This window comes from Toxotes jaculatrix, chromosome 5 (assembly GCF_017976425.1).
Source record: "Toxotes jaculatrix isolate fToxJac2 chromosome 5, fToxJac2.pri, whole genome shotgun sequence".
Classification (NCBI taxonomy): Eukaryota; Metazoa; Chordata; class Actinopteri; family Toxotidae; genus Toxotes; species Toxotes jaculatrix.
Window position 1 is genome coordinate 30,150,468 of NC_054398.1, and position 23,950 is coordinate 30,174,417.

The following is a 23,950-nucleotide window of genomic DNA, read 5'->3' on the forward strand; positions in this document are numbered from 1 at the left end:
CCACACTACCACTCTGTTTGTGTACGCTTGTTAAGATTCCATTTTGGAGATCAACTTTAAATGACAGGTGCTGGTGGATTATTATTAACTAAAAAAAAGGATAATCATTATAAAAAGGATTTCTGGAAAATCTTTTGCATCATATGCTGGGTGATGTATTTTGCAGTGTGTGGGCCTCGGACCAGCTGCCCTTGCTGACTTAGAACCCCCGCGTACTTTATCATCAACACACACCCGTCTCACATGCTTGGTGAACACTGGCTGGCATAACCACCTTTTTTGACTCTTACGGTCTGCCCCTTGACTTTGCTCATTACCCTTCAAGTATCTTGCAGTTTTTGGAAAACTGATCTACTGAAATATTATACCGACAGCTTCAACCAATCGACAGCTGCAACACCCCCTTTCCACCACCTGTGGCCAAAACTGCATTTATCTTCTCTGCCAGCGTGCCTGCGGATTATCGTTTCGACGTGTACTGTCTTTGTACCACCTGGATGCATCCAAAAATGATGACTGTCTCTGACTTTGTGAAAAAATACAAACACTGTATCTGAAAGTCTACACCCTGTGACTCTTTTACCCACCTGACTTGCTTTTTACAAATGTTTAAAGATTGATACAGATGATCCTATTTGATTTATTTTCTTCCCCCATTTTTTCCTTATAAAATGCATAATAAAAAATGTACCGTAGACTTGTGAACACTGATGAATAAAGATTATATTAAGAAAAGGACAGACTATAAGTCATTTGTTACATTTATGGGGAAAAGTTAATCCATGCAGAAGGTTTTTCCTGTCTTTTTATCCTCTCCCTCTTCCAGTGGTCTAATCCATCGTGGAGAGGTTTTCTTCTCTACTTGGTCTTCCACCTGCCAAAGGCCAGGCATGTCGTCCGTTTTGAGACGACGGAACTGTTGATGTGCGTATTTTTAAATTTCTTCATAAGAACTCAATCCGCGTTCACTTAAAATCTCCCTCATTTGAACATCCAAATCCTCTTCGGCTGTCTGATAGAAGTAGAAGATTCAGGGCGGGTCAGACGGCTCAACTGCTGGGGTGGGAGGAGAAACATTTTCTGGGTCATCTTCAGAGACATTTTCTAATAAGTCCTCCTTCAAGGTTTCCGATGATAGGTATAGTGGCTGAAAGTAGGGGTAAAAGAAATCCGCCCGTCTGCTTCTTCAACACTTGCTTTATGCGTTTCAAACCCACTTTTCTGACAAAAGATTGACTGCGATCTCACACAAGGCATTGAGAAAGTCCGGCAAGGAGTGAGCTAGAATATCTCGATGTTTCTGAGGCGTAGCCAGGTACAGAGCTTTGAGTAAGGGACCGTTCCTTTTTATAAGGCTCAACATGGCAAGGAGGAGGAGGAGGAGGAATTTATCTGGGTTTTGGAACGTAAACAGTCAGCCACTGACCGGGGAGTATCCAGGTTCTCAGTCTGTACCTTTCTGGGCAGGCGGGTGTGAGGTCGACGATTAAATAGCCGTGAGGGTCTTTGATGGCGTCTTCAAAACTTTCCAGAAAAAAGGCTTTTTGGGAAGGAAAGATCTGATGAGCTAATACATTCACCTGTAATTTATCTCAAGGATTTTTAAAGAGCACCATATAATTACTGTTTAGACTGATGGTGCGGCTGTATTTGCCTTGATGAAATACATTTTGAGTGAGCATCATGACGCTCATACGTCTATGATGTCTGTACTGTGTGAAAATTCTAACCACTTCGGAATGGTCAGAGGCCTGAAAAATAACATCGTCCAGAATAATCAAATGACTGCTCAGGAGGAAACAGTTTGTCATCTTCAAAAGACTCAGGCAGACCTTCGACAAATTTAATATTTTTATTCATCTTTTGCAGCTCAGCATACATAGGTTGAAAGAAAGTATAAATCCACACTACATTTTCAGGTACAATATTTACAACATCTTTTAAATTTTCTAAAACACTTTTTACAAAATAGGTTTTCCCACAACTGTTGGGTCCCACCGCCAGACATGAAAAAGGTGCAGTAAGTTGAAGATCAAAGTTAATTTCCTCCATAACAGACACGGTGATATGATCAATATCCGAAAGGCAGACTTGTTCCGTCGCTAAACAGACGTCTTTTGTCATACACCACTCTAAACTTTTTCTGGAATGCTGAATTTTTCAGCAGCAGTCTCTTTTTATCCCTAACAATGTTGTGCTGAGGGATATGAATCACCCCCTTCCTCCCCCTAGACTCATCCAAATAACCTTCCACCAGCTCTTTCACAGTATCAAAGTTGACTCGCTCGCTGCACTCTCGGGTCTGAGTGATACCCTTGACGCGCATCACTACCTTTTTACTATTTCTAGTTTGGTAGGCATAACTTTTGGGACCAGCGGCGGCGTATTCTTGAATGCTGTCACCTTCCAGCTCATCCGTCAAATCCCCCAGATAATGACCCAGTTCCAAGGGGGACTCTCCCTCTTTCACCGAATAAATCACGCTGTCGGTGTTGGTATAGAGGACCCTGTCTCCTAATTGTTCCAGATACCCGTACAACTTGAGACGGGCATAGGCGGTGGGGAAGGCGGCGATGAAAACATTATTGGATCTGCCGGGGGGTACAACGCATTGTTTGTGGTATTTCCACTGAACCATAGCAGTTTTGTCGCTGAGGAAGGCAAAGTATTTGACATGGTACTGTCCTGAAAACATGAAGCGGAAAAACTGCTCCGGTTCACTATCTCAGTTCTTGTCATATTGGTTCTTTGACCAAACTTACCCCAGAAGCTGTTGAGGCAGAGCTTAGACACCTGTCTCCTGGCGGGGTTTGATTCTATTTTGCTAGCGTCTAATTGAATGCCTTGATGGAGCCGGTAGTCTCTGATGTACTTTTCCCGGCTTTTCTCATCACACGCCTCTGGGGGGTACCCCGAAGCCTCCTGCTTTCCTTTCAGAAAAGTATGTATGTAGTTGACAAAGATGGAATCGCTACGTCTGTCAAAGTGCCACACCTCGTTAATCTCAGCGACTGTAACCCCGATCCAGAGCTTTGTTGAATTCAACGCTGACCCACACCCAGGTCAACACTCTAGCCTCATCATCGTGTTTGCAAGAGGATGTCTGATTGTTTGTTTCAACACATGTGCGGCAGAGGGTGAACACCAATTTACCTTGAGATGTTTTGTAAGGCAGTACGGGGAAAAAGACACCGCGAGGAGGGTAGATGACAGCGCTGATGAGCCCAAAGTAGTTTTGTGGGTCATCAGAGTCTTTGGATATGATGGTAGGGTGGCTTAGTCGGTACGGAAAGCTACAGTTAACGCAGGGGTACAGAGACGTCACGTCCACATACTGCACGGTTTTGTCAGAGGCAGCCGTGTGTCTCAACTTCACGGCGCAGGTCCTGCCTCCGTAAAGAGCTTGACATGGGGAGAGAGGTTCAGGGGCTCGAAAGCGTTCAAGAAATGCTTTCACCCCAGGATGAGAACATTTCATCTCTGACCAATCATGCTCTCTCATGATGATCGTACGAACGCTGTAAACGGTTTTTAGTCTTTGTAATTTCTCGCATGTAGCTTCATGCAGCGCTTCATAGGGGGCTCCTGTCAAAGGGCATGTCTCATGAGGTTGAAAGCAGGTTGGGCAACCATGATAAAAGCATCCTAGAAACTCCTATGCGTACTTTACACCATCAATTTCGGCATAACCATCTACAAAGTAAGGGCCGATTTGTTTTTCACCTCTGTTCAACGCATGCTGGATAAATCTGTTTTCTGTACGTGCTACCCACTCTAACCACTGGATGGAGGCCCTTGAATAGTTTTTACACTGATGCCTGTAGTTATCGGGTGATCTGGCAATGAGTGAGAGGAGTGAAGCTGCATATATACTGGCTTGATTGGAGATGGTGAGCAGGTGACAGCAGCAAGTGGAATCAGTTGTGCTGATGAGGGGTGTGGCTGAGCAGCAGGGCAGGAGAGGGGCAGAGCAGAATGTGACAGCTGAAGGTACGGCTAAGGATTTAGGGGGCAGGAAATTGGTGAGAAACACTTTCATGCAGACAGAGGCGATAGTCACGCTGCTGAAAGGGTCCACCCCAGTATCTTTGAGAAACTGGTTCCTGAATCTGGCACATCCCTCTAATAGGATAGCAACATCGTTTTTACAGTACTGCAGGGCTTCCTTTTCAAAGTGAAAGATGCCCTGAGAAGCTGTTTCATACCAACTGTTAATCTCTGTTCGCTGATGCGCTGTAATGCGTTCTACACCATAATTGTCGGGAGGAGGGTAGGGTCCGACGTATCTCAGGCGCTCCTTTGAGCTGAACCTGTGAGGGAAGTATCCCTTGCTCTGGTCGCTAAAACCTAAGGCTTTGGGCATAGCGTTTAGAGACATGGTGAGAAAACATAAGGAGTCAATGAATTTTAAACAGAAATCAGGGTCTGTGAAACTCAGAACTTTACTGCCGTGAATGATGACGTGAGAAGGTTTGTAACCCAGTTCTGTCATGCAGTTGAGGATCAGGTAGCTATCAAAACCTCGTGCATTGTGAGCTATAAACGTGGCTCCCTGGTAAAGAGGTCTCCTGAAATGCAGGAGAAAGTCTCTTACACAGTCTAAACCGTAAGAGGCCCACTCTTTACCCTTCCACATTTTGGTGCACACCAAGTAAGGGATGTGCACCCCTTCCTTGTCTACAAATGTTTCAAAATCATAAAAAATCAATTTCTCACTGTGCATTGTCACCAGCAGGAGAGGCTGGATGTAGCATTGGTGCTGCTCCGCGCTCAAGCTGTTGAGGGCTACTTTGTCCTCTAAAGATGTGACACATCTTTAGAGGACAGGTGTGAGACTTTGCTCTTTTACTGACAGTATAAACTGAACAGTGTACAGATTTTTGCAATCCCTACATCTTTTAATCATATTGCAAGTACTGATTTGCTTTTCACCCCTCTGCTGAGGCTCTTTGTGTCTGGAAAAGCACAAAGGCGTACAACACGTCCTGCCGCAGTTCTGGCAGTATACACGCCTGTGATCCTCTCCAACCGGATAGAGGTCACAGCAGATGGGGCAGTAGCCCGAGCAGCTGTGCGTGTGAAAGTTTTCAAAGGTCTTGTAACAATACTGACAAACATGTCTAGCACTCAGAAAACCTTTCAGATTAAGTATGCCATAGTAATGATTTTGAAATAAAAGTAAAAACAGAGGATTTGAACGATCTGAAAAGTCAGTCTCAAAATGAGAGAGAGGACGCTCGTCTGTAGTCCTGTGAAAGACCACAATTTTACGTCTGAGAATATTTTAAAATTTTCCAACATCGCTAAAGGTCACGGAAGTTTGTTCGCTCAGACCTGCGAGATACTGCAACTCTCTCCCTCGTTTGACAGCCTCGTTGACAGTGCCCCCAGGGTTTGTGAGGTAAGCTAGGCAGATGGCGAAGCAGAGATGATCATCACTATTGTATGCCACATACAGATGACGTTTCTTCTTTCGGATGATTTCACAGTCTAAAGTTTTGTGAAGTTTTCGTTTGACACCCCCGCTGGCATTTCTCACCACGTGGCCGATTAATTCCAGATTATCCCCTGAGGCGATATCTGCATAGGATTGTACTAATCTTTCTAGCAGACCCTCAAACGCAGGAAGGATGCCATCTCTGCTTTTGTCAACGGTCACGGAGACGTGTTGATGTACGTTTTCTCCTTTGAACTCTAACTGTACTCCGCTGGCCTCTGGGGCGGTGCTGCTCTCTGCTCTAGGGCGGCGCTACTCTCTGCTCTCTAAACATTACCGGAAGATTCTAACTGGCACGCCCCCTCGCCCGACCTCACTTCCTAGCCGGTATTCATTTCAAAGTTTGAGTGCAGTAGAAACAAGGAGGCGAACCCTAAGCAGCGTTTCTTTTGGTTTTGGAAAAATAAATAATAAAAAAAACCCAAAAAAACAAAGACTTACCCATTACAGCAGGAGCGTCCTGTTTTTCTGGAACTTCAGGCCGGATATTTTTGGACGCCCGTTCTTATCCGAGGTCGGGCTGATGTTGACGCTTAACACGGCAGAGACTCTTTTTAGACGGATGGACGGTCGGCACAAAATCCTCATCCCCGTTGTCTCGTCTGCACAATCCGGCAGACGTACCCGATCTCCCAAAACACTGCTCAGCGCACTCTACTAAATCTGTATTTATAGTGAGTGACCTGCGTAGAGTTGAGGCCTTTCAGCTCTGCTCTGGAGTCACTTTTAACAAGAGAAACCCTCGTTAAATAATTTTAAAAATAAGACGTTTAAATGAATAGCTGTTCTGAGGAGACTTACCGGTAAACAAGTTTTCACGCGGAGGAGAGTGTATTTCAGCGCAAACGGTAACCTCTAAGAAAAAACAAAATGTTTTATTTGCTTTATTGTATTTTTTAAAAGCCGTAGGATTGAGCTGATAAATTCGTATTCCTACCACGAGTCATCTTGCCGGTGTAGTCCGATCCCTATGTACCGACATTACTTTCTCACTTGCACATTTATACCTTTCTCTGTTTTTAATTTTCTTTGATGCACCCTAAACCACAAATGCTTTGTCATGAGACACCTTAGAGTCTACGACATTGCATATTGACCCTTTGATATGAAACTGTGTGATACTTTCTGCAGATCCGGACCTTCAGACATTCTGCAGAGAGTAAGGACCATGGAAGAACGGGAAAAGGACTTTTGTCGCTCCTCAATTTTATTTTATTTTGCAACTTTGAAAGTTTGTGTTTTCAGAACTTTTTGTAAACACTTTTATTTATATATTCATATCACCCTGCAGAAAATTGCTGGAGAGGTGTGATGACGCGGGGAGGGGTTTTCCCAGGGATAGGAGCGTCGGAAGCAAATAGGGGGGTTGGAAGCGAGTTATAGCAAACGGAGGAAGGAGATTATTTCTCACCTTTGTGACACGCTCGAATCAACAAATGCCTTGTCACGAGACAGCTTAGAATCTACAACATTGCATATTGACCCTTTGATCTGAAACTCAAGCACACCCAAATGTTCACATCAAGCACACCCAAATGTTCACATCAAACACTCCTATTTTATTTATATTTATTTCATGTTGTCTTGAATGGAATGAAAAACAATGAAGGGGTAGGATGAAGGAAGTGATGTCAGAAAAGGGTTGGGGGAATACAGTGGGAGGGTCTAGGAAGTGATGTCATACAGCGGTGGGGGGTTTGGTGGGCAGAGTTAAGAAGTGATGTCACAAGTGGGCGGGACTTACGCCACGTGGTGGGCGTTGGGGGTGGTCATAAATTAGGGGGTCATAAATCACCCTTTTTGACATAAGGGTGTACCCTTATTCTCTCATGTGTGTCTGAGCCAATGTTGGATAAAAATGGACTTGTAAGTAATCAAAGACAGTAACAAACTTTATCAGATGATAAGTAGTCAGAAAATTCTTGTTAGGTGGAAAAGCTCATTTTTCGTGGCCTCTTGTGCTTGGATTTGTGGAGAAATCCAGTTGATTAATGCCCCTATTCAACATTGGATTTGTTACTGGCGTTTTAGCATGTATAAAGAGCCTATTTATAGGATTTTCTGTTGAGAATACAAGGCAACCAGCAGCTGCAAGCATCTCCATCACGAGGCATTTCATTGTCAAAAAGGTCCTAGAAGAGATCTGGTCCGGCGAACCTCTCTCATTTATCCGACCAAGCCTTTTTCATTTATGTGAGAGATAGAGAGATTTTGATTTTTAACCATACATTTGTTGAATCGTCTATACACGGTACACTCAAAACAAAAATCATTTATACCACATTAAATTATCACCATCACCATCATCACATCAGGACATTTCTAAAAATTAATTGTGCCTCTTTTACTGAGTAGAGCATGTCTCCATCTGCAACAGCCCAGACCTCATAGAAACTGTCCAAGTCATTGACAGTTTAATAACTGAAATCTGTCATGAGTCTGGACTTCACCCCTTTTACAAAGACTGTGAGCAGATCTACATCCAGTATGTCTTCCACCTTCCTCCTCCTGCTCACATACACTGCCATCTTAGCTTGCCCTATGACAAAGTTTAAAAACTGACACTCTTCTTCTGGTGGCTGTACTTTATACCACAAATAAAAACGTGCTTTGTGAAAGGTTCACCATACCTACCAAAGATGGCTTCCAACAGAGCAAACAGAGGTGTCAAACGAACACATTCAGGGAAACAATGAAACACTGTCTCTCCCTGACCACAGAAGGGACATACATCCTCCACTGCAGAGTCAAGGAAAGAAATAAAAGAGTTCACTGCCACAGTGCCATGAAGGATTCTCCACTGTAAGTCTGCATGTCCGAAGGGTTGATTGAAGGCAACTTGATTTCATGTACAGATGTACAGTATTTCAGAAATCATGGATCTCCAAGATTTGAGAACCTCTGCTGCGCTCTTACTTCTAACAATCACCATCAAAGCCATAAAGACAAGATGTCCCAAAGGTAAAAAGTGAAGCATGAAAACAAAACCTGAGCAGCTCATTAGTTACACTTCACTTACACTGGAGATCCTGCATCAGAGCATGGAGCATCTCTAAGTGAAGAGAACAAACTGTCCATACAGAAACAGATACATGTATTAAACTAATATATTCTAAGACACGTTCAGATGGACTGAAGTGGTCCAACATGTCTGAATCTGGCTCATGTCCATGACTCATTTCTCATAGCTGTGTTCTTCTCCAGATGTGCCGACAGATGTGTTGTTGATGAGGTGACAGATGTTTCTTTGATAAACATCATTGCATCCTGAACATATTTGGTGTTGTACAAACCTAATGACCAAACCTGGAATTTCCATGTTAATCTGTAAAGTCTGCTCGTTAGCTCAGTAGAACTGAAGGTGTTTTAGAAAAGTGGAAATAAGATGCAGTTCTGCAGCTAAACAGAGGTTTAGCAAAGATCATAGTCTGGTTTAATACAGAAAGAGTTCACAGTGACTTCAGACACAGCAGCTGTCTGACTACATTACAAGGTGAATGGAAATGATAACAGAAGCCCAGAAGTGTGAACTCTGGGAACAAACAAAGATCCTGGAGCCACTTTAACACTTGAGCTGTATGTGGATTTGTTCAGTTACTCAAATCAACACATAAGGATAAAGTAACAAAAACATAATAAATGGCTCATGAATTTTAAATGTTGCTTCACATTAATCAGTCACAGATTTTCAATCTCCTCAGCTCAACATCCAGTGACATCCAACTATGACACATGCTCATGTTCACACACACAGTTTCAAAGGTTATGTATGTAACCACTGTTCATACACACATTAGACAACTATAACTGATCACATGATCAAATGTTAGACTGACTTTATGAGTAGTTTCATCATGTTGAAAATATTACAGTCAGTCAAACATCTGGCGAAGTGGGATTAGATGATACCATGGATGTAGCAGGTTGGAATTAGACTGGTGTTAAACAATATGAGCCAATGAACACAAGTGGTTTGTGTTTTGAATGATTTCATTATTTACTTGTGCCGAGCAAATGAGGACTGATTGGAAACATCCACTCTGAGGAAACGTTTCAGTGCAGGCAGAGGTCAAGTTCATCTGATAGGCAGTGAAAACGGAGCTCAGTGAGGTTTGATCTCCAGCAGCTGTGGATGCAGCACAAGCTGAACAAGTTTAATAGACTGGCTTTGTAATGTTTCTGTGCAAATGCATCACAAATGAAGAAACAGTCAGAAGAGTGAATGATGAATGAAGGGATGTTACGCTGCCTTTTCATCGTTACCAGTTACAATAAGTAGAAAAAATCATTGAACTCACTGTGCTGCTCAAAGGCTACTGACAATTACCAGCAACTATTAAGGTGGAATGTTTTCTTGCATATTACTCAATGCATGAGTTGACGTTATGAACCAATCAATACACCTTAAATGTCGATATGACAAATATGAGCATTGGATTTATTGGCTCTCTCACAAGACTTTAGTAATGATTGTATAATAAATATACAGTAATGAGCATAATGTATGTAACTTTCAACTGGATCATGCAAACTGCAGATGTTGTGTGTTTTCACTTGGGAAACACCTTTGGTAAACAGGTAAACCTGACTGATGATGTGTCCTTTTCCCAAAGCTCATTACAGCTCCACTGAATCATCTGCAGATGAACTGTGTTTGATTTAAAAACAGAGAAGAAAACTCAGACAGCACAAGTACAAAGCAGGATAATGGATGATTTCTTCATTTATCTTTTTTCAGTTACCTTGAAAATGTGGAGATACTGAAGCCTCCGTAATGTTTGATGCCTGAACAGAGGATATTTTCTTTTTATTTCCCCTCCTGGGTTGACTTTCATGAAGCCTCTCAGCTGGCCTTGTTAGAGGATGACAGAGTGGGTGGAACGCTGAGTTACTGTACCTGTGTGATTACAATGACACTCAGCAGGTGATGATCACTCACAGAGTCAAATAAGTAGCAGGGTGAATGACCCACACAACAGAGACTTGGTCTGAGCTCAGTTCAGGTCTCAGAGACAAATGCTGGCTCTGGATCCACAGGAATAATCACTAAATATAACTTTGTCACTGTGTTTAGGACGTCACAGGTAAATCTTTGTATTTCTGGCCTTCAACTAAATTTTGGATGTAAGTGTTCAGCTCATGTTGTGACAGTTGGTCTGTAAAGCTCTGATGATCCAGTGTTTACACTGTGATAAAAGCAGATTTCATTTGGGGCAGTTCATTTCTCTCTGTCTCTGACGATGCTGGGATTGAAAACAACACTTTGCTTATTCTTGGATCAAAGACAAAATAATTGAGGGAGAAGATGAAGAAACAATGTAACTACAGAAAGCAAGAGTTCAACAAAACAGCATCAGCAAACGAAGGTGAGAAACAGGAAACACATCTGTAACCTACACATCTGTCCTCAATGACTCTGCATCAGTTTGTCTCAGGGTGGACAATCCTGAGACACCACTCCTCCTGCCATCAGGCATCTCATCTTAAAACAACCTGCTACAGTCAATGTCAGTCTGTTTATATTGAACAGTTTTTATCCCAAAGCTTAACTGAGGCTGCAGAGGCTCATTTTGTGTTGAGACGTCCACACACGTTCATTCATTCATCATTCATCAGGCTGGTGAAGTTGTGCCAATGACAGCAACAATCAAATAAATATCTACTGAAGCTGCAGATAGATGGAGACATACTTGTCCTTCAGCTTTCCATCGGTCTGTGGACAGTAAACAGGTGTCTTTTGGATCTGGATCAGCACCATGGACAGAGACAGTGCAGCACCAGAGCACAGACATGGTTCCACTCTGATGGTTTCACTAAAGACACTGTTTTAATCACACGAGTGAAACCACAAGAACAAAGTGGTTGTATCTCCAAACACAGCTGATATTTTGGTTCATGTATGTGCAGCAGAAAAAGAGCAGAGTAAACAGCTAAAGACAGAGTTAGAACTGAGCAGGAAACACTGAGAGTGTCTGAGGTTTTCTAGAAAGCAGTAAACTGACAGATGACAAACAGTAATGCTGAGGTTGACTCAGTCTGTTGCTCCTCTCCTTCCTGCTCTCATCCTCACTGCTGCCGTCTGAATGTGACAGGTGGACTTTGAACTTTTCTTCTCCCCTTAAGGAGCTTAAATGCAGTAATAGAGGAGACATGATGGTGGGTGTAACACAGAACTTCACTTTGATTTTATCCCCAAGTGCTTTTCATTCAAAATATGTTATTTCACTGAGAAGGAATTTTCTCTTCCACAACAACAGATGTGAGGCTGTTGATGGATTTTGTGTTTCATGAGTTTGTTGAGTTTGTTTCTCATCACGCAGCTTTATAATATATTATAACATCATATTATGGATGTTTTGCGGCCAATAGAATTTACAGCACAGAGAAACAACAGGACACAGGCCAATAAAAAGACAATAGAAGTTTAAACAAGTGAATAAATAAAACAATATGACATATTACTACTATTACTATTACAACTACTACTAATAATAAGAAGAAGAAGAAGAATCAAAACACTGTTGTTGTTATTACAACTCCAGCTCCAGGAGCTTTAAGTCCACATCTGCTTGAAGGTGGTGATTTAACTCAAACAGCCACATCAGCACAAATTAATGAACATTATTCTGTAAAAATACCAAACAGTTCTTGACTTTAAGAAAACAATGGAATCAAATCAAAAGAGTGAACAACATGAATGTGAAACAGTTGAACACATCATGTCTAATTTCTTTAGAATGAGCCATGGATGGTTTCACTTCACCTCTCTAACATCTGATCTGGTAGAAGGAGCAGAAAGCAGCAGCCTTGTGGTCTTCAGCCTGCTCTAATGTTTGAGATGCTCATTACTACACTTTATCCATGTAAGAGCAACAACACACTGATTAACAGCTAAGAACATGTCTGTCACTTTTTACTTAGAGAAAAGGAGCAAGAAATGAAGGAGCAGGTGTTAGAAGAAGAGAAACATAAGAGGGAGACGATGAACAATCACTGTTACTGACATTAACATTAACAGACGTCTGTAAGTGCAAAGAAAAAAAAACTGCTCTCACTACTTTAACAGAAATGCAGTCTTTATAGTTACTACACTAATTATTGTATCTCATCTGTGCACAGAAAACAATTCATTAATGGTGAATATTTTTGAAGATTTATTGTTGAATTTTTAAATGACAGTTTACCATCTGTTTTCTGTTTTAGCTCAATATAAATAAGACATTAATGATAAATCATTTCAGGATCAGATTTAGGAGAACATGGGGAGGTATGAGAGGACAGGACCAAGGTCGGGGCACTGAGGGGACACACATTGTCCCTCTGACTGACCAAGAGAACAAACACTGATCTCACAGTGTCACAAAGTTCACATCATGTGAGGATGTGGTCTTCATTTAAACTGCAGGATACTGGTCTGCATTTGATTCAGTTCATTTTTTAGGCCCATTCTGCAAAACTCAGAGGAAACATGTGAGTCCAAACAGCAAACACACTCCCCCAGGGACAGTGTGAGAGGTAAACATCAATCTCATTTCTATTATCAGGTGATTTAATGATCATTTTCTCCATGATGAGCAGTCATCAGCTCAACATCTGCTGCTTCAACAGCACAGTGTCAGGTGTTTTACCTGTCACAGGTGAAGCAGCTGCTGTGACATCAACAACAAATGCTTGACAAAGAGGATATTTGTGTTTCCCAACTTTAAGGCTGCAACAACACACTCACACAACCTAACATGTCTTGAAATGCAGTTCCCAACATTTCTGAATTTTCAGTAACAGTGTCATTATTCTGTGAAGTTCCACATTAATATCTGTTCTTGAAGAACTTGTATTTGGAGGTTTTAGTGAGGCAAATGTCTCATTGTGGACTGAGGGGAACAATCATTTCTACCAGCAGCAAGCAGACAAACACTCATCAAGTCCTTCATCCCTACAGCTCTGAAGAATCCATCAGTACCATGACTCACGACTGTTACTCACCTAAAAATGACATTTTCACTGTGCGTCTCTCAGCTGCTGAATATTGTTGTGTCAGGTTTTGTGCAAAGTAAGAATCCATCTATGCTTCACCCCTCCTCACCCTTCTGTGCTTCACCCATCTGTGTGTACTTCAATGAGAGAGATTCCATTGGTGGTTGCCCTTGCAGCACTTGTTGCTGCCTTGTGTGCCTCTGCCTGCTATTGCTGCATCGCAAGGGATAATCCCTCATGCTTTGCATGCATGTGTTGGGAGCTTTAGAGGCACTGGAAAGTTTGTTTAAAAACCCAATCGAAAGAAGCCCAGATTCCATTAAAAAACAAAGTGTGGTTAGAGCGTGGTTGTTAGGAGGGTGTTGTGGTACACGTGAGAAAAAACTCCATTAGACATCAGGCCTGCAAAATACCAGGAAAAAAAAAGATAGATGCACACCAATCAAATGGAGGGAATTAGAAAGGGATACGTCCAGTTAAGCCCAGACCTTTCCTTGAACCTGGTCAACAATTTGCCACTGGTCATGTGTAAAGGCCACGTGCTGTACTTTTTTGATGTAAGATGGGAAGGACATTTTAGACATGAGTAGAATCATGCAAAAAATAACTAATGAAAGGGAAAAGGGATGTGGTCAGACATGTCCCTTGGTCTGTAACACACCTACAATTTACAATATAAAAAGTGATGCACAGATGGTAAAAGTCATCAGTCATTTTCTGCAGAGCGGCTCAAGCTTTTGAATTCTGTATTGAAGAATATAGCTCTATGGATTCAACTTCTCTGGTCTCCAGTGCTTAAGATGTGCCTCTTTGAAAAGAAGAGATGAACACTTGAATGAAGAGTAAAAGAGTAAGGTGTGGGGACTCGGTCAGACTTGGACTCAGCTTCAACTGGCCCTTAGCTGGGTCTACAGCCTGGCCTGAAAAATCCACATCAAAAGGAAACAGCAAAGGACGACAAAGGACTGAGCTTTATCCACCTGCCCACATCAAACATTATCATTAACAGGAGTCTTAACACTGGAAGCAATAGCAGAAAATATTTGGTTTGCACTGGCAGTAACATCACACACCTCTTATACAGATTGGAAATGATCAGTAAACCATGAGATCAGGCTGAGATCTCAAAGTACAAACTATAAACACAAACCATAATGTCTGGTAGACAAGTAGAGCAACCAAAATAAGTGATGTGGACTTTCCTGTAGTTTCCTCTTGTCCTTGTAACAGCAGTAGCTCCTCCCTTCCTTGTCAATAATTGTGCAGAAATATCTGAGTGGTTCTTTCTTCCTAAATCATGAGCAAGTCCTGTCCAGTCCAACTGTTTCTGTTCCTGTTTGACTTCTGAACTTGTCTCTGGCTGTGTGTCCACTTACTGCAGCCTCTGACATCAGGCTGTAGAATGTTGATACATCAAAGGCATCAAAGGACACACACACACACACACACACACACACACACACACACACACACACACAGAAACAGATAGATAGACAGACAGATAGACATAGATAGACACCATCAACATGAGCAGAGATGGAAACATCAAAGGCATCAAAGGACAAACACACTCACACACACATGCTGGTACTTATGTTGACCTTCTCTCAAACGCTAATGGTCCAAGATCTCAGGAGATTGCTGAAAAGCTATGCATTGCCGACATACTACCATACAAAGGAATTTATACGCCATTGTAAAGCACAGGCGAGAGCACAAACTGCATCAGCCAATCATAATTCCACTCACTTTCTTCTGCCCCTTCTCCGAAATTCCCAGTGGGTGAACTTTGAATTTCCTAAATTCCTGAATTATTTTACTGATTGTGAGAATGATTTCAGCATCCAACAATACAAAGTCACATTAGTTCATCAGAATTCTCACTCTTTGTACTAAATTCAAACATGTACAAAATGACATTGCCAAATCTCATGTAACAACCCAGAATCATACACAAAAGAAAATAGTGGACCAAACCTGTCCAGTAATCTTGTCAGGAACAAAAGCTCAACAGGTTGTAAGAATGAGTAGAAAGTCAAAGACTGAGTTCAAAGCCAACGTAATGCCTTATGTTCTTATGTTATGACCATGCACTCCATGTTATCATACATTACATACCAGTTATCACTAGTTATTCCAAACATAATAATTTTATGCTTTTTATGTACTACAGTCAAGCCCGAAATTATTCATAACCCTGGCAAATTTTGACTTAAAATTACTTTTAAATGTAAATCAAAGCTGAGAAATATTTTTTTCCACAATGATGCCTCTTGTACATCGTCTTATTATCTTCTGGGAGACGCCTGTGTCATTTCCAATCAAGAAAACACTTGCTGGTTGAATAAAAGTAACTTTAAGTCAAAATTTGCCAGGGGTATGAATAATTTCAGGCTTGACTGTAAATGGACGCTTGGTATATTTTTTCTCTGTCTACAACCAAGCATATGACTTTTATTGATGCATACTACGTAATACAGGTTGCCATACTCATCCACTTAACATTAATGAGAAACAACATATTTCTTTCATAAACCATCATCATCATCATCATTATCTGCCGCTTATCCGGGGCCGGATCGCGGGGGCAGCAGTCTAAGCAGGGATGCCCAGACTTCCCTCTCCCTGGCCACTTCCTCCAGCTCTTCCGGGGGAACCCCGAGGCGTTCCCAGGCCAGCCGAGAGACATAGTCCCTCCAGCGTGTCCTAGGTCTTCCCCGGGGCCTCCTCCCAGCGAGACATGCCCGGAACACCTCCCCTAGGGAGGCGTCCAGGGGGCATCCTGAATAGATGCCCGAGCCACCTCAACTGGCCCCTCTCAATGTGGAGGAGCAGCGGCCGCACTCCAAGCTCCTCCCGGATTACCGAGCTCCTCACCCTATCTCTGTCTATCTAGTCCGCACTAGTCTGACCACTAGTGCGGACTAGATAGACCGATGCGTATGAACTGATGAAGCCCCTTGGATAAGAGGCGAAACGTCTTCCCAGACAAACATATGTCCAGTTGCCATCGATTCAATTTTCAAAGAGAGGCTAGGGAATGCATTATGTCAGCAAGTATCCTCACAAAGACATAAGTACAAGTATGTGTGTGTGAGTGTGTTTGTCCTTTGATGCCTTTGATGTATCAGCATTCTACAGTCTGATGTCACAGGCTGCAGTAAGTGGACACACAGCCAGAGACAAGTTCAGAAGTCAAACAGGAGCAGAAACAGTTGGACTGGACAGGACTTGCTCATGATTTAGGAAGAAAGAAGCACTCAGATATTTCTGCACAATTATTGACAAGGAAGGGAGGAGCTACTGCTGTTACAAGGACAAGAGGAAACTACAGGAAAGTCCAGATCACCTCCAAGGTTTTCAGTAAGTCAAAACCTTTTTTAGTTGATGTCAGTGTTTCAGTTCAGTGGGATGTGTTTGTTAAATTGACATGATGTTTAATCACACAAGAACTTCAGCCCAAAGGTTTCAGTACATGTTCAGTTTATTTAAGCTATGCTAACATGAGGCTTCAGCAGAAACAGGCGTCCTCCAGGTTTTTTTATCATTTATGTTGAAGATCAACCAGCAGTGCTTTGCATGTGTAACTGTGAGTTTCTGAAACACAACATCCAGAGACAGTTAAAATTTAGGCAGCACTGAAAGCACTGGCTGACGTGGTGGTAACGTATTGTGTCACTTCCTGTTTGCTGCTTCTGCACTGTGGTGTTACGAGTGTTATCCTAGCTTATTAATTAACCCTTACTTTGCCGTGTTCTGTGGTCAATCTCTGAATTCCTGTACACGTATATTGCTTTAGTTAAACATCTGTGGTGCACGTGTCCCTCGGAATCTAACACTACACTCTAATCACTCTATCTCTGGTCCGCTAGCTTAGCTGTTAGCAATGGCTTCTCTCTCTCCTGCTGTCTCTCCTCTCTCTTGCACGGTGTGTGAGATGTTTAGTTACTCCTCTGCCTCCTTTAGCGATAATGGTATGTGTAATAAATGTTGCATTTTTGTAGCATTGGAGGCGAGACTTAGGGAAGTAGAGGCTCGGCTCCGCACCATTGATAATCGCCCCGCAGCAGCGCTAGCTAGTCAGTCCCCTGTAGCTAATGCGGACCAGCCTAAATTAGCTACAGCTAACCGTCCTACGTTAGCTCCTGTCAGCCGTTCCCCGGCAGCTCCCGAGCAGCCGGGAAGCCAGGGCGGCTGGGTGGCAGTCCAAAGGAAACATAGCATGAAACAACGGCCCGTGGTTCACCATCAACCGCTTCATGTTTCAAACAGATTTTCCCCAATCAGCGACACACCCGCTGAGGAAAAAACTCTGGTTATTGGCAGCTCCATTTTGCGAAATGTGAAGTTAGAGACTCCAGCGACCATAGTTAAATGCATCCCTGGGGCCAGAGCGGGCGACGTTGAATCGTATTTAAAACTGCTGGCTAAGGATAAACGTAGATTTGGTAAGATCGTTATTCACGTCGGCGGTAATGACACCCGATTACGCCAATCGGAGGTCACTAAAATTAATGTGGAGTCGGTGTGTAACTTTGTCAAAACAATGTCGGACTCCGTAGTGTTCTCTGGACCCCTGCCCGATTTGACCAGTGATGACATGTTTAGCCGCATGTCTTCATTCCGTCGCTGGCTGTCTAGGTGGTGTCCAGCAAACGACGTGGCCTTCATTGATAACTGGAAAACTTTTTGGGGAAAACCTGGTCTGATTAGGAGAGACGGCATCCATCCAACTTTGGATGGTGCAGCTCTCATATCTAGAAATATGACAGATTTCATTAGAAAACCAAAGTCATGACAACCCAGAGTTGAGACCAGGAGGCAGAGTTGCAGTCCTACACGCTTCTCTGCAGTTTCTCTAGAGCTGTCACCCACCCATGATTTTCATGATTCTTATTATTCCTACCATTCTAACGATTCCCTTTACCCTATAGAGACTGTGTCTGCTCCCCGTCAACAAAAAGTGCATAAATTAAAAAATGCAAGAGGTGTTACTCATAAAAACCTCAAAAAAATGTATACTACAAAAGCATCTGAACCTAAAAACACCACAATCAGTGACTGAGACCTGGCTGCAGGAGGAAGAGTATGTCAGTCTAAATGAGTCAACCCCTGCTAGTCATATTAATTATCACATTCCTCGAGGCACAGGCCGAGGAGGAGGAGTGGCAGCAATCTACCACTCAAGTTTATTAATTAATCCTAGACCTAAGCCGAAATATAGTACATTTGAAAGCCTTATCCTCAGCCTCTCACATCCAAATTGGAAGACAGAAAAACCAGTACTATTTTTCACTGAATTTTTATCTGATTTAGTGCTTAGTACGGATAGAGTAATTATAGTGGGCGACTTTAATATTCATGTCGATACCCACAATGACAGCCTTAAGACTGCTTTCTATTCAGTATTAGACTCAATTGGCTTTTTACAAAATGTTAACAAACCAACTCACTGTTTTAATCACACCCTTGATCTTGTACTAACCTATGGCATAGAAGCTGAATATTTGACAGTATTCCCTCAGAACCCTGTTTTATCTGATCATTCTTTAGTAACATTTGAATTTACAATAATGAACTGCACAGCATCTGAGAAAAAAATTAACTACTGTAGATTTCTGTCTGATAATGCTGTTATCAAATATAAGGAAGCTATTCCATCTTTATTATCTCCGCTGCCATGTGCCAGTTTTACAGAGGGCAATGGCCTAAACGTTACTCCAGCAGATATAGACTATCTAGTTGATAATACTGCTGCTTCATTGCGTTCAACCCTTGACTCTGTTGCCCCTTTGAAAAAGAAGGTCAGTAATCAGAGGAAGCTAGCTCCATGGTACAATTCACAAATACGTACTTTAAAGCAGATATCACGAAAGCTGGAAAGGAAATGGTTATCCACTAATTTAGAGGAATTCCACCTAGCCTGGAAAGACAGCATCATAACGTATAAAAAAGCCCTTCGTAAGGCAAGAACTGCCTATTACTCATCATTAATAGAGGAAAACAAGAACAACCCTAGGTTTCTTTTCAGCACTGTAGCCAGGCTGACAAAGAGCCATAGCTCTGTTGTACCATGCATCCCTCTAGCTCTCACTAGTAATGACTTTATGAGCTTCTTTAGCAACAAAATAGTAGACATTAGAGACAGAATCCATCTCATCCTGCCTACCACTGTTAATGATGTAGGTATGTCTAGAACAGCATCTTTAGAAATGTCTGCCAGTCCTGATTTGTCGTTAGACTGTTTCTCTCCCATAGATCTAGCTGAATTGACTTCAATAGTTTCTAAATCTAAATCATCAACATGTCTTTTGGATCCTATCCCGACCAGACTTCTTAAAGATGTGTTGCCTTTGATTGGCACTCACATATTAGATCAGATAAATCTCTCATTGGTTACAGGATATGTCCCACAGGCTTTTAAGGTTGCAGTTATCAAACCTTTACTTAAAAAGCCTTCTCTGGACTCTGACATTTTGGCAAACTATAGACCTATATCCAATCTCCCCTTTAATTCTAAAATTCTTGAAAAGGCTGTTGCAACTCAGTTGTGTGATCATCTACATAGGAACGGTTTGTTTGAAGTTTTTCAGTCAGGATTTAGAGTTCATCATAGCACAGAGACAGCACTGGTGAAAGTTACCAACGACCTTCTTATAGCATCAGATAATGGACTCGTCTCTATACTTGTCCTGCTAGACCTTAGTGCTGCATTTGACACCATTGATCATAATATCCTATTGGATAGATTGGAACATGTTATTGGGATTAAAGGAACAGCACTAGGCTGGTTTAAATCATATCTATCAGATAGATACCAGTTTGTTCATGTTAATGATGATCCCTCCATATATACCAGAGTAAGTCATGGAGTTCCACAGGGTTCTGTGCTTGGACCGATACTGTTCACCTTATACATGCTTCCCCTAGGCAACATTATCAGGAAGCATAGAATAAATTTCCATTGCTATGCGGATGATACCCAGCTATATTTATCTATGAAACCAGACGAAACAGATCAGTTAACCATACTTCAGGCATGTTTTAAAGACATAAAGGCCTGGATGACCTGTAACTTTCTTCTTCTGAATTCAGACAAAACTGAGGTTATTTTGTTTGGTCCCAAACACCTCAGAAACAGTTTATCTAATCATATAGTTACTCTGGATGGCATTAATTTAGCCTCCAGTACGAGTGTGAGGAACCTTGGAGTTATTTTTGATCAGGATCTGTCCTTTAACTCACATATAAAACAAGTCTCTAGGACCGCCTTCTTTCACCTGCGCAATATCAGTAAGATTAGGAACATTCTGTCGCAGAGTGATGCTGAAAAAATAGTCCATGCTTTTGTTACTTCTAGGCTGGACTACTGTAATTCCCTATTATCAGGATGTCCAGTTAACTCTCTAAAAAGCATCCAGCTGATCCAAAATGCTGCAGCGAGAGTACTGACTGGAATTAGCAAGAGAGATCACATTACTCCTGTACTAACTTCTCTTCATTGGCTTCCTGTAAAATCCAGAATTGATTTTAAAATCCTTCTCCTTACATATAAGGCCCTCAATGGCCAGGCTCCTTCATATCTCAAAGAGCTGATAGTACCATATCATCCTAACAGATTGCTTCGTTCCCAGAATGCAGGTTTGCTTATGGTTCCCAAAATCTCTAAAAGTAGAATGGGAGGCCGAGCCTTTAGCTATCAGGCCCCTCTCCTATGGAACCAACTGCCAGTTTGGGTTCGGGAAGCAGACACCCTCTCTAATTTTAAAACGAAGCTTAAAACCTTCTTGTTTGATAAAGCTTATAATTAGTTGTAGTTACAGTCCTAGTTATTTAAACTTATAGTTAGTCACAATTATCTCTATAGACACTGTTACAGTTAAGGATATAGCCCTTAGTAGGGCTGGCTCAGGCAACTGAATCATCCCCTAGTTATGCTGCTATAGGCCTAGGCTGCTGGGGGACATCCCATGATTTACTGTGCACTTCTTCTTCTTTCTCTTTCTCTCCTCAGACCCACTCTCAAATTTATTAGCCTTTATTACATGTCATTAACTCTGTGTCCTCTCTGTCCCGTAGTCCTGTGTTTGTTTCTCTCTGGTCTCTCTTTCTCTGTACCTTACTGCAGGTACCTCTGGCTCCGGAGCTGCATGTCCTATGGTCCTGGCTCCACCCACCTGCTGCTGTTTATTGTTTACAATGATCGATTTCTAACATGTTTAATGTTCCGTTCTGCTACAGATAAATATTTGATTAATATTCTTTGCAAACTGTAATGTAAATAATTACCAGTCATGACAGCTTTTTGCCTCCGTGCTCTGTTTCATAATTCTAATCTGCTGAGCACACATTATCCAATAACTGTCCACTAACTGTAATGTAAATACTGACCCACATTATCTGTATTATGCTGCATGTCTTTCTCCCCCTCTCCTCCATTCCTAGCTTTCCTATGTTCCTCCTTTTCCTCCTTTCACCCAGCCCAGCCATCAGCAGGAGGGTCCCCCATATGAGCCAGGTTCTGCTCAAGGTTTCTTCCTGTTAAAAGGGAGTTTTCCTTGCCACTGTCGCCTTAAGTGCTTGCTCTGGGGTCAGGCTCTGGGTCTCTGTAAAGCGCTTTGAGACAATTTTGATTGTGGAAGGCGCTATATAAATAAAATTGAATTGAATTGAATTGAATTGAAAGACAATACAGTAAATTGGATGAAATCAGTCTCAGGCGTTAAGATGCTCTTCATCTTAAAGATGGACGTCTGTGCTCACTCATCTTTGATCTCTGACTCTGACCTGAGCCTGTGCTCTTGTGGTGACGGGGTTTTGAGCTGTTTGTTGCAAACTTGTCTATGCTGTACCTATCTATACTTTGTTTCACTGTGTGCACTGAAATATGGGGATTTACGGGGATTTCCGCAGGGTGTTAACCTGATAGACACCAGCTGTTTTGTGTATCACTCCCTGCCTGGACAGACACCTGCAGTTTGTGTATCACTCTTTGTCTAGCACTGCTGAACCTTGAAAGAGCTATTATTAAAGTTTGTAGGAGTAAAACTGAGATGAGATTGGCTTGGACAATTTTTAAAAAATAAATAATGAAACTCCCTGACACCATTAGATAACAACTTATGACTAGTTGACAGGTGGCGCCTACAACTCGTGCGAGGTAGAAAAGACACCTTTAAAAATCAGCCCTGGAGTGTATTTGAAAAGACAAGAGTAGATGTGATAACTGCTGACACCAGTAAAAACTGGCAGACCCTAATCAATAAAATGGGATGGAACATGCCCAAACATGCAAAAACACACCCAGACATGTCCTTCACAACAGGTGCAGCCCACAGTATAAGATGTGATGTACATTTGGTGAAATTCAGTTGTTCCTGCAGGACTGCTCATACTTCTGACCTCTGTGCTGGAGGAATAAAGCATCCTGGACTAAACTTCTCTGATATCCTGTGTTTGATTGACTCTGTGCATTTACTCTGACTAAGATCTGAAAAACGTAGAATTGTTACTGAAGACTAAAAGACTGCAAGAAGAAGGTGTGGGGCCTCAGCTGGACCTGAACTCTGCTTCAACTGGCCCTAGACGGGGTTCACCCATCCAGCCTGAACGAGGCACATCACTCTCTGCTCCTGCAGACGAGCCACAATAAAGCTGTCAGCTTCATAGCTGCTCCTTAATAGAGTGACTGAGGTTGGAGAGAGGCATTGTGGGACACAGAGGTCGTCCATATTAACTATAGAGGGATGAGAAATGGGAGGATATGAAACAGCTCAAATACGAACTAACACTGACAGACAATGAAACACTATTGTTCATGATTCAGTTCCAGTTCCCAGAGGCCTGAGGGCTTTAATATGTTACTGTTTCAGCAACAAGCAGTGAAGGATCAATGATTCTGATTTTCTATCAGTCACTCTATCAGTTTCCTCAGAAACTTTGGATCCATAAACCTCAGTTATTGAAGCTGTATTCACATTGTGTAGGGACCTGAGCTTTTATTGTTTGAAATGTCACATGTTGTGTTCAAATCCTGTTGCTCCTTAAAGTGAAACGTGTGTGTGTGTCCTCTTACTGACTGGCAGTGTCAGGAGAGGCTGCAGGACTGGATGTGACCCACAGAAAGACACACAGCAGGCAGGAGGCCATGAGAGATCAACACAACAAACTGCCAAGGTTACACACCAGCACAGCTACACACACTTACACAGGCAGAGACAGAGAGAGGGCCAAGGAGAAGCAGGGACAGATGTGCAGGTGATGTGTTTTCTTCAGCTCTTTGCAGTGATCTTACAGATAACCCTCGACTGTGCTGTGATCTCTGTCATCCATGTTGCTGTACTGGTCTGGCTTCCTGACTCAGTTTGTGTAGTTGCCCCAGTGACCTGCTGTAACTCAGCCTCCTCTCTGACTGACACACAGTGATGAAGCACATTTTTCTTTGACTCAATGCATCAAACATCACTTCTTGTCATACAT